This window comes from Lissotriton vulgaris, chromosome 8, assembly GCF_964263255.1.
Source record: "Lissotriton vulgaris chromosome 8, aLisVul1.2, whole genome shotgun sequence".
NCBI lineage: Eukaryota > Metazoa > Chordata > Amphibia > Caudata > Salamandridae > Lissotriton > Lissotriton vulgaris.
The window spans coordinates 653,349,711-653,361,961 of record NC_141696.1 but is presented as its reverse complement, the minus strand read 5'-3'; the positions used below and the strand labels follow the sequence as shown (position 1 = coordinate 653,361,961).

At 40.9% G+C, this 12,251-nt stretch overlaps 1 protein-coding gene across 1 annotated transcript in view; it reads left to right on the top strand.

The window, feature by feature from the left end:
- LOC147697847 (zona pellucida-like domain-containing protein 1) overlaps nt 1-12,251 on the top strand; it is a 496,253-nt gene that overhangs the window by 443,934 nt on the left and 40,068 nt on the right. The window lies entirely within an intron of this gene.

Here is a 12,251-nt window from a genome sequence, read left to right as displayed (position 1 = left end):
ACTTTGCATGGTGCAGGAATGACTCACGGTTCTCATAAATATGCCTCTATATGTTTACGCAGGTGCTCACATAACACATGGCAGAGCTTCATGGTGGAAACTATTGGAAAGTGTAGCACTGGTCAACTTTTGCCTGCAAAAACAATTTTGCGACAGATGTTGAACGAGTGCATCACTAAAGTTACTTGGTGATGTAGAGCACTAAGGCTCAGATTTACAAACCTGTCACACAATGCAGCACATACTCTGTGTGAGTCTAGCAAATGTTTTACACTGGAAAGGTACCTTTCTAGTACAAACTACTATTCTCATACTAATTTTTAAAATGTTCCCAGTTGGGATGTGTGCTGTACAGTGCAGCACACATGCAAAGTGGGACATTTTAGGAGAATTAATAGCATTTCTCATTTTGAACACCTGCTTTCAAGTGGCATTAATATTTGGCACAAAATCTTGTCTACTATTGTTAGTAAATAGTATTTTGAGTCTAAAACCATACATGGTTGCATGGGACAGCCAAGGTACCAACCGTGAAATGCCCCTTTGAAGCAGAGTAAAGCAAAGCAGTGATTCATGCTGGTTTACATTACTTTTTCTTACAAACCAAGGCAAATACCAATTTATGTTGGTTTATAAATCCAAAAAAGGATTTTGTGTCGGGTCTGTGTTTAAAACATTACACAAACCCGATGAAAAACCTTTGTAAATTTGGGGGAGTCTCTCTTGGAATCTGTGTAAAAGGAGCTTAATGAGGTGAGAACAGCGTAAACACCCATAGGTTTTTATCATGGCCAGCTCCACTAAAATGTCATGGTCTGAGTTTGAGTGAAAATCTAACAGCCCAAAGAAACTAGGCAAAAACAAATGTGGCAAGTGTAATTTCACATGATATTCTTAAGTGTAAATATGTAATTAACGCAAAATGGCATATTTTGGTGGCTCATCTTGGGGAGGGGTTTTGTTGTCACATTGAAATTTGTACTTGAGTATAAATCTCATGAAAGACATCGCTAGGTCACCTTCATGGAGTAGTGCAGCATTTAACGTTGTGCTGAAATAGCCATTTTTAGTGCAGACAGTGACATCATTGGCATTCGTCTCTTGTTAATTTTTTCAGTGTGATTTTTTCCTGTATTTATGGATAAAGCGCTCCTGTTTTTCTTAGACCAGTGCTCTGCGTGAATTGTGTTTGAACTGAGAACAGATGCTCTGCAAATGCCAGGAGAAGCTAGAAATGCATGATTGAATGATAATCCACTTCAATTGATATTACATGCAAATGAAAACATTATTCAGACTTTCCATTTGTTCTAATCAGTAATTCAGGAAATTTGCATATTTCTGGGTATAACAAGAGGTAATAACATCATACCACTGTTTTGATGCAGTGAAAATGGTGTGTATCTTTTTTTCTATATAGCTAGCCATCTTTTCTATTCAAGCAAATTTTCTGAATTGAGTAAATGCTTTATTTATCTTGTTGTGTATATCATGGGATATAAGCCTTATAGCGCATTATGTTAAGCAAGCTAATTTGTTCTTGCACATTTATTGCACCTTATCAAGAATACATTATATACCGATGTGCTTTTCTGGTGGATTTGAAACCCCTTTCTAACTGTCCAAGATTCAGGGCCCTCTTTTATTAGATTTCAGTATTTTTGGAAAATGATGGGACTCTTTTCCAAGTGTCATTGTCCTTCAAAATTGATCCTATTGATGTTCTTGTTTCTGTAATTCCTAAATCTGATGTTTTGTTACTAGAAGAAGTGGCTGGTTCCAAGATTTCGCTTTCTGTAGACTACTGTTTATCATTATAACTACAAGAAGATATACTCGATTGTCAATTTTTCTTTTATTTCTTTTGCATATTTGTCCAACACACTCTTTAATGCGAAATTTGTTTTAAGTCTCTAGAATTCTCTGAAGGTTGTTCTACATTTTGAGCTTGCTCGATGTATACAAGATATAATTTTGTATATAAACACACACACACACACACATATATATATATATATATATATATTAAAGTAAACAGCATATTAAAGACTGCATTTGGAGTTATATATAGTATATATAGCTTATGACCAGTGATTTGGTTATATATTATGACTATATGAGGAGTGCTCCTTATATTATTTGGGAGCTAGCTCTTAAAATGTCTTTATTTATTAAGAGATGTATTTATATATATTTTTCTACTGAGACTTATATGTATATTTTGGTATCAATATGAAGGTGTACATTCATGAAATTACTTGTAAATACGCATGATTTTAATTGTACATTCTATCAGGATTTGTCTATATATTCCATTAGCAGTCTGGTTTATATACATTATGTTCATTGCATAGTCTGTTTTTCAGTTTCATTTTGCAATGTAACAGCTGTTTACAATTAATTGTTACCTGTCGCTTTAAATTTGCCATAGGTCCATGAGTAACGCGTCATGTGATCAAGGTCCAGGTCGGACCGGAACGCGTCATGGCGGCATACTGATGCGTGGCGAAATTTCTTTGAATAAATAATGAAAAGCACGAAAAAATGGGTCCGCGTTTGTCTATCTGAGTCCTGGCTGGTGAGTGGATTCTGAAGGATAGAGTACTGGAATATATATATATATATATATATATATATATATATATATATATATATATATATATATATATATATATATATATATATATATATATATATATATATATATATATATATATATATATATATATATATATATATATATATATATATATATATAATTCAAAGACAGGATCCCATTTGAAGTGAGGCCACACGAAGATTGATATGCTAACAGTTCTTTATTGAAAGTTTGCCAGCAAACCCTTTCTGCAGGCGCAGACATCCATTACTTCACTTGCCAGACGCGTTTCAGGAATACCTTTCTTCAGTGGCAAAAGTCTGTGTAAGCGCTGCTGCTTCTGCACCGTTTTTCATCACCTGCCTCAGTGGGCGTGGCTACTAAGCCTCCTGGAAATTGTAGTGCAAGCCTTTTACTTCCTAGTGGATGCGCTGTTACATTTCATAAAACTTGATCTTTGGATGATAATTGTCCTTCAGAGGGCCTGCCCCGCTTTTCAACAGTCAATAGGAGCAAGCTTCCACCAACCTGACTTGGTTTCTTGCTTCGCTTCGTTCCGTTTACCGCCACACCTTCAAGATGCTAGCGCAGACCCGCCAGAGCAGCGGTGGGCTTCACTTCACGACCGGGATGCGGCTGTAATGACATAATTCAAAGACAGGTTCCCATTTGAAGTGAGGCCACACGAAGATTGATATGCTCACAGTTCTTCATTGAAAGCTTGCCAGCAAACCCTTTCTGCAGGCGCAGACACCCATTACTTCACTTGCCAGACGCGTTTTAGGAATACCTTTCTTCAGTGGCAAAAGTCTGTGTAAGCGCTGCTGCTTCTGCACCGTTTTTCATCACCTGCCTCAGCGGGCGTGGCTACTAAGCCTCCTGGTAATTGTAGTGCAAGCCTTTTACTTCCTAGTGGATGCGCTGTTACATTTCATAAAACTTGATCTTTGGATGATAATTGTCCTTCAGAGGGCCTGCCCCGCTTTCTAACAGTCAATAGGAGCAAGCTTCCACCAACCTGACTTGGTTTCTTGCTTCGCTTCATTCCGTTTACGCCACACCTTCAAGATGCTAGCGCAGACCCGCCAGAGCAGCGATGGGCTTCACTTCACGACCGGGATGCGGCCGTAATAACATAATGACCCAGACTCTGTCCCCTCTGCTTTCAGGTACTTTACGACTCTGATCCATCCATAATTGTGCAACTTTCATATGTTATACTGTGCTTTTGTTTAAACGCTTGTGCCCCTTTGCTCATAAAGAGTATTGGGATCCTGTCTTTGAATTATATATATATATATATATGAATTCACAACTTGCCTCGTCGCATTGGAGCTGGTGCCAGCAACGGGACCAAGGCAGGATCCCGTATTTCTATCACCACAAAGTAAAAAAATTATGGCACTCCACTCGGGAAACTTTTCAACAGCATTTATTTTTTGGCTGCGATGACCTACGCGTTTCGAGCGTTACGTTCTTGATCACGGTAACATTTCCAACAATAAGTCCCTTTTCACTTTTGCTTTAAATACACATATCTCACCCAATGCATTGTGGGCATTGTAGTTAAATTAGCATCATTTAACTAAATCAGAATTTCCTACTGAGTTTGTTAAAGTATGTTGAAATAATTATGATATTCATAAATCATATGCGTTTTTGTCATTGTTTAACGGACTAAGTGCCCTTACTATGCCATGCATATAGTGTTGATGTTAATATGTAGTGTATCAATGAGACTTTGATCCAGCCATGTGTGGTTTAGCGGTGAAGAATTCATCCTATGTGCTCATTTAAATCTGCAGTGTATTATGGTGAATTAATTCACTTTTAATAAAACAACTACTGTCATTCGGCAGGAAAGGAATGTTATTCTGTGTTTCTAGGGCTGAGTGCCCTGACCACCGCTACTATTTACCACTAATAGCTGGACAAGTGTTGCTATGTGTTGTTTTGATCATAATCATGAGAAAGCAATTTCTATTCATCAAGTATTAAGCATCAGTTCCATTATAAATGTACATGAAGTTCTGCATCTGCATTAAGTCCCATCGGTTGTGTGGTCTTGAACTTCATAATTAATTTAGATTCTAGTCTCCTTAGTTGCATTTTTCTGTCACCTCCATGTTCATTCGGAGGTATTGCAGCTAGACCAGAATATGTCATATTTGTCCATGTATAACCAGGATGATTGATCATGTGCTTGGCCATTGCATAGGCAAGGTCCTTTTTCTGTATTGCCCTCGTGTGTTCCAAGATACGTTTTTTCAAGGGGCATGTCGTGCTCCCGATGTATCTTTTTCCACATTGGCATTGAAGTAGATATACCACGAAAGGAGTTTTACACGTGATTTGTTGTTTTATTTCAAATTTTCTACCCGATGGTTCCAGCAGACTTTTGAGATTTTTTCCAATCTTGCGCGCCTTACATATTAGGAATTTTGTGAATCCTGTTTGTTTGGATCCCAGGCAGTCTTTGTCTTTTCGGAGTTCGAAATGACTGTGCACCAAATGGTCTGCCAAATTTGGTGCTCTTCTGTATGTGACCGATGGTTTGTCTCCTATTTCATTTCCAATGTCAATGTCTTTTTTTAAAATGTGCCAAAATTTACTCATGATTTTTCTGATCTTGAAACTCTCCTTAGTATACCTAATTATCATTCTTGGTTGTTCTTCCGATATTGTAGTCTCTGTTTCATTATCATTTGGTGTCAAGTCCTGATTCGGATTTTTTCTTTTTCCTAGTAGGGTTCTGTTGCAGGATGTTAGCATTTCATGTCTGTTTTTATTCCTGGCCGCTATTTCCCCTCTTTTGATATCGATTCTTTTATAACCTCTCTGTTGAAAACGAACTTTTGTTTCTTCAAATTTGTGCTCCATTTCACTTTCTTCAGAGCAGTTCCTCTTCATCCTTAACAGTTCACCATAAGGAATGCTTTTCTTTAAACTGGTTGGATGGTAGCTCTCTCCATGCAAAAGACTGTTGGACGCTGTTTTTTTGCGATGGACCGTTGTCTCCAGTTTATTGTCTTTGACATAAAATTTTGTATCCAGGAACTCAATTTCTCTTTGACTGATATTGTAGGTGAATTTTAATCCCACTGTGTTCGTATTTAGAATGGCAAAGACATTTTTGAATTCCTGTTCAGTGCCTTTCCAGAGCCGGAAAAGGTCGTCTATGAAACGGAGCCATAACGCCACGTTGGCCATATGTAGGCCGTTTTCTTCTCCCCAAGCTACACACCTCTCCCACCACCCCCTCATGAGATTAGCGTAGCTTGGGGAGAAGGAAACTCCCATGGCAGTTCCACAGCGCTGTTCATATGTTTTCTTATTGAAGACAAAGACATTGTTGTATAAGCAGAGTGATATCATTTGTACAAGCATCTTTGAATGTTCATAGAGGTTAACTGTTCTCTGTTGTAGGAAATACTGAATTGCCTTCAGACCACCTTTTGAGCTGGAATTTATTTTATACCCATGGCCTTAGGAACCGGTTAACTCATGAGCCGGTATTCTCTTTTTTCCAGCGTGAATACATTAATTGCATTTGCCGTTCGGTAACTACAGTCCCGAACCATAACTGATTTTCCACTGGGTGAATACCTATCAAGATACCCAGGTGAGCCCGAGAAAGGAACTATTGATAATAATGTATGTAGTGGCATTATGTTGAAATCACCCCTAAACCTATGCCCTATTCTTTCCAGTCTGGCACCTCAGTTACCATAGTCCCGAACTGTTACTCAGCACCTACAGGTTGAAATAGCTATCAAGATACCCAGGTGAGCCCGAGTAAGGTATCTTTTTGATCACAATATATGTAGTGGCACAATATTGAAGAATACCCCATAATCTATGCCATATTCTTTCCAGTCTGGCTTTTACACTTTGATGAGCCGCTTATCACAACCATTGTCGGGTGTGCATTGATTCCCTACGCCGGCAGGTAAGAGATGAGTGAATAGTGTTTTAATAAATAACACACTATTTATATGTATGAATGACAATATTAATTAGGGACTCCTTTTATATCAGAACAGATGAATACAGTTCCCACTCTACGTTAAACCCGGCTGGGTTTGCAGGAAGGTGAGTCCCTTTACAACATAGATATGTGAAGTCTTTAGTAGTTGCCAGAATCCAATCCTAAAATATCTCCTTTAAATTATGTAGGCTGTCCGCTGCCCCCCCTACCCCCACAAGCCTTATGAAGACCCGTATGTGACGCCTCATGTGCGCTCGTCCAGGGTTGAAACGTCGACTCATAAGTGGATCCGCTGTATTAATATTCTGTATCAAGTACTGACAGACGCAGTGTACAGTTTTATAATTGAAATCAGCATAGACCACGCCAAATTATTGTTTTGTACTTCTCTTTGTATATAATATTTGTACAGTTTTGTTGGTCATTGTTGCGCCGTAAGCACCGAGAACTATAAGTCACTATTTTCACTAATTGTTCACTGTTTGTATAGTCTATTTTGTACAGCCTACCTTGAAATCAATACATGATATAAAAATTTATAAAATAGTACATAAACATACAGTTGGCTTTGGATTCTGCTGTTCACTTCACATTTCTACATAAACTATGAGAAGGTAAAAGAAATACTGTGGTTACCCGAATAAACCAACTGTTTATAAAATTGAGGAATGTTATTCACAGCATGACAGCAGTACTGGGATTGGTCTGAGCGGTCTGGTTTGCCACTCAGACAGTGCCTGAGCGCCTGTGGCTTTTCTCCACCCGGCGGTACAACACAGCCAGGTGGAGAAATGCTAAGTGCGTATGATAGTTTCGTCCACCTAAGACGGACGGCCAAACCATTATGCACACTTAGTCGTGCCCATCACCCCTCCTCCCCAAAGTTGTCATGCTTAGCATTCCCTGGCCCATCCAATCACACTACTCGCTAGCAACCTGCAGAAGGTAAGAAGAAACATAAAATGATAATAAAACTGGTTTATGATCATTGTATTTTTCATGTTTACATCTGCTGCCACCTAATGGGGCGATGCTCCTCAGCCATAACAGAGGAGTCGCCCCTGATTGAACATCTGTGCGTTCTAAGACCTCTTCTTTATTGGATCAAATTATGGAACAGCTGTGATTTGGACATGTATAGAAGGGATATTTTAGAAACTAAGAACTGAGACTCTGGCAATAAAATCAAGTGGCTTACCCACTTGAAAGACTGGTTCAGTAATTTGGGGTTGCAGTCCTTCTATAGTTTCTCCAAGTGCATTAGTTCCAACTCTAAGGCTATATTTAAAAAGCATACTTGGACTTCCAGGTGGCCCAATGGCATCTATAAACTAACCTGGGTTCCTCATCATCCCAAATAAAGGATCTATAAACCATTCCCTAAATTTGAGGCTTATCATGATGAGATCTACCTGCCCCTTGTAAAAAGAGTATATACTAAGGGGCTTATTTATGAGAGCCCAGAGTATCTTTTGCACCACGAAATGTTGTACATCTGTGACTCAGGGCTCTATATCCAATTTATGAAGCCACGCAAAGCCACCCTGCGCTGGCTTTGAGTAGCTGATTAATTTTGAGTAAGGCAACGTCACCTTACTGTGCCCCAGGGAGCATTCTATGGGCGTTGGAGTGGGTTTTTACACACAACACCGATGGATTTTGATACTGTTACAGATTTACAAAATCATGTAAACCTGGGGAAGCATTAAATTCTTACACCTCCAGAGGTGAGGCATAATGAGGAGAAATATACTTTAGATCCGAATTCTGCTGCACACATAGGAAAACGCACCTTAGGATTGTTTTGTGCAAGAAGGTGCCACTTCCTGCACAAAAACAATATTGCATGCAACAGAGACACCCTTGCACTATGGTGCAATGGTGCCTATGTTGGTGCTAGGTTGCGGAAATGGGACCATTGCAGGGAGAAAGGGCAGGAATGTACCACATTGCATAAATACAGTGCAAACCTGCCCTTTCACTTTGGTGTACGGCAGTACAGCAAGGTGTCTTGCTGCGCTGTCATACGCCAAAATCTTGTACATGAGGGCCTAAATGTTCTATTTCCATTTTACCTTTACGGGCTTTCACTAGCAAATGGTCTCCAGGTTCTCTCCTTAAGACTGAGTGTAACATATGTGGGTAAAAATCCGATGATATTGAAATTTTTTAGTTTTTCTGTCCTCACTGCATTGGCTAGGCTCAATTGGATTCATCCTTTTGCTTTAACAAGGGCCTTGATAGATTCTTGCTTGACCTTTTTACTACAGATTTCTCTAGGACCATAGTTTATGGTAGATATTTACTTGTGGCCTAGTTTAAACATTCTAGACTTATGCCACCTGGTACTCTGAATTCTTGCTAAAAATGCTAAAAAAAAATGGTACTCTTGTTTTTTACCCATAGGCACTTTACTGGATCATTTTTGTGTGTGCATTTTACTGTTTCTTGATGGTACATCATTATGCACTTTACCTTACTGTTAATTGCCCTCGATATTAATGCACTTTATACGTACAATCTCTTGTACTGAGCTACTGCGTTTGCTGCTCGATTATTCAATTGCTGCTGATGGGGTTGGGTTCCAGGTGCTGAACTTACTCTGGAACCCCTAGTCAATGGATTGTTGGTTCCTGCTTAATAGCGTAGCGGGGAGAAATATCTTGCACCAGTCATATATCACGATTTCAATGGACAATGACTCCGAAGAATCACCCACCCCCAGTGCTAGGTTTAGTTAGTTTATTACAAAGCCAAGAAAAATTGGACATACAGACACCTCAAGATGAGGGTGTAGAAATACATTGGAACTAATACAAAGCAAACCTATGGGCGAAGTTGAGTCTTTAAAGTATACTAAGAATGACCACTTCTAGAAGCAGGACGCAGAATATAACTGTGTCTACATCGAGAGTCTTCTTCATTGGAGGTTCGTAAGTAAAAAGCATTAGTCTGTTCCTATACTACCACTAATGTGACATCCCCACTTAGCATTTCCCAGGCAAGTTCAGGGAAAAGTTGTCTGCGCAAGATGACTTCCTAAAAAGTGCACTCACATTGAATGGGTCAAGTAGTATAAAGCTACAGAGCTCGTTCTAAGATGCTGCTTTCTCTCTGCAGATCTCCCAGAAGACTCCCTGAACTCTGTCCCTAACCCCAACACCAAAATCATAGGACACACCCATCATCATATCACGCGATTGTCCCATCCAGGTAGATACCTCCTCGTAGGTAACTTTCCATGCAGTTGAGATGCTCCCAGTGCTGGCTCGATGACCTTAATTCACAGGCCTTCTTCAGTGAGAAAAAACACTGTCTCACATTATCAGCATCACTTGTTCAAATGTATCCTCTCCTCCCTAAACCTAGCTCTTAAAACAAAGCATTATTCTGACTAACAAACATGAATTTCTCCACCTGCAAAAGAAACTTGAGTGAAAAAAGATTCTGCATACACATGAACATTACGAACAACGAGACTGGAGAGCCAGGGAAAATACACATGAGGCCTACAAATTCTGCTACCATAAGAACCAATAGGAAACTTTATTAATCACATGTATACATGAGCATTGTCACTGAGCACGTTTAAATCAATGCATTATGTAGCAACAACTAATTTCTCATTAGTTACTTATGAAATCAAAACATTGAAGCTTCATCAAATAGATCACAATTACAATGTAATGCCTCCACGTTGTCAGAAATATCTCTATAACTTCACTTTACATGTTATTACATTACACACCCTAAAAACCTAATGTTAAGGTGACTAGGGAATATATGCAGGTGCGAACTACTCGAGAATATAATGCACCCCTACAATTTAAAGAGTACCATCGTGCTCTATCACTTTTATTAATGTGTGCCTTTTTTCACATTGTACGCTAATAGCCTTTTGGCCGAAATAAAGTTTTATTACTACTACAAATATCCAAGTTTTGTCTTTCTTTATTGTGTTGGCTAGATTATGGGGGTTCTTAGTTGAATTAATTTTTGTAAAACAACAGATTCCACTTGTTTGGTCTGTGTGATACCCTCGAGTACACAGCGGGTCCCTCGCTGTGTAGATTCGCACCCAATACCCCGGGGTCTATGTTAAGAGACATGGGGCCTGTACTTGGCAATGCAGTCTACATAGAACACTTCCACACAGATACTCAGTCCGTGCCGTCAGCCACATGCGCTGACGTCACCCTTTATTAAATACTCCCTGGTCCACTCCCGGCCCAGTGAGGTGAATGAAAACATTGTATTGTAGTGGCCGGGTGGCTCACCACATTCCATCCAACCCCGGCAAATAGTCGAAGAGCAAAATCCACACAAACTCGGCCAGTCCTTATGGCAACCTCCGGGTGGCAGCACCCACGCAGGCATCGGGCAACACGTTGAACAATAGTCACTCCAAGGAGCCTTACAGCACAAAGTCCCGTAGCCGGGTGCTCGGCACTGGGTTGTCACGGACTTTATAGCGATGGTTCTGGCTCCGGCTCTCTCCACCCTCGGCACCTTCCTGAGAGTTACCATCTCCATGCCCTGTTGCACTCGGTTCGGCCACTACATCTGGTCTTTTCGGAGTATCCCCTACGGGCTGATCTTCCTCCACCGGTACTTCAATTGATTACTCTCCCCACAGTTCTAGGGCAGGTTCCATCACGGCTGAGCTGGGCCTTGGTATTTTCTTGAATCATGATACGTTGTGGGCTATACGTTGGTATCCTTTCTCAGCCACTACTAGAGTCCTTTGGACTCGCACTACTCTCCATGGTTCCGGCTCAAACGGCGTGCGAAACTTGGACCCGGGGTAGCGGTCCTGTTCCACCACATAGTCACCGACTTGGATGTTGGGCGGTCTGGTCCCTCTTCTCTGGCTGACCCAGTCATTGTTGTTCTTGCGGCAGGCCTGGGACTTTTCTATGTCAATTACCGCTGGAGTCCAGGTTTCACTGCTGGGTATTCCATCCCGTACTGCTCTTTTCAGTAACAGACCATGGGGGGCACACTTCGTTGTGCAATGCGGTGTTTGGCGGTAGGCTCTAAGGAACTGATGCAGACATGTTTCCAGGTTGACACCTTGGTCCACCCCGATTCATAGGGCCTTATTCAGAGTTCTCTTGAACCTTTCGACATCTCCATTTGCCTGCGGCCACTGCGGCATTATCTTCTGGTGTTTGATGCCGTGTTGTTCGAGGAAGTTTTAGAACTCCTGCCCTTGGAACGGCGGTCCATTGTCTGTACGAATCTCTGCTGGCAGTCCCAATAAAGCAAGAGTTTTTTCCAGAGCCGGTTGTAGACACTTGATTGCGTCGAAGCCACCACATCCACCAACGGGAACTTTGAATGGCTGTCAACCAGCACAGCCATTTGTCGTTCATCTGGGAAACTTCCAAAGTCTAAACTCACTCTTTCCCAGGGTGAAAGGCTGGGTCCTTAGGTGATGACTGGAGCTTCCGGAGGATCAGCCCCGGTTATGAGGCAGGCATAGCATCACCGGACCTTGTCTTCTACCACCCGGTCCATGCCCGCGAACCAATCTTTGGTCCGCAGACGAGCTTTGGTCTTCTCTGCTCCCTGGTGCCCCTGATGGGCTAGATCAATCGTGCGCTCTCGGAACGTGGCAGGTATTACGATCTGGGAGCCCGGAGGATTATGCCATTCTCCGCC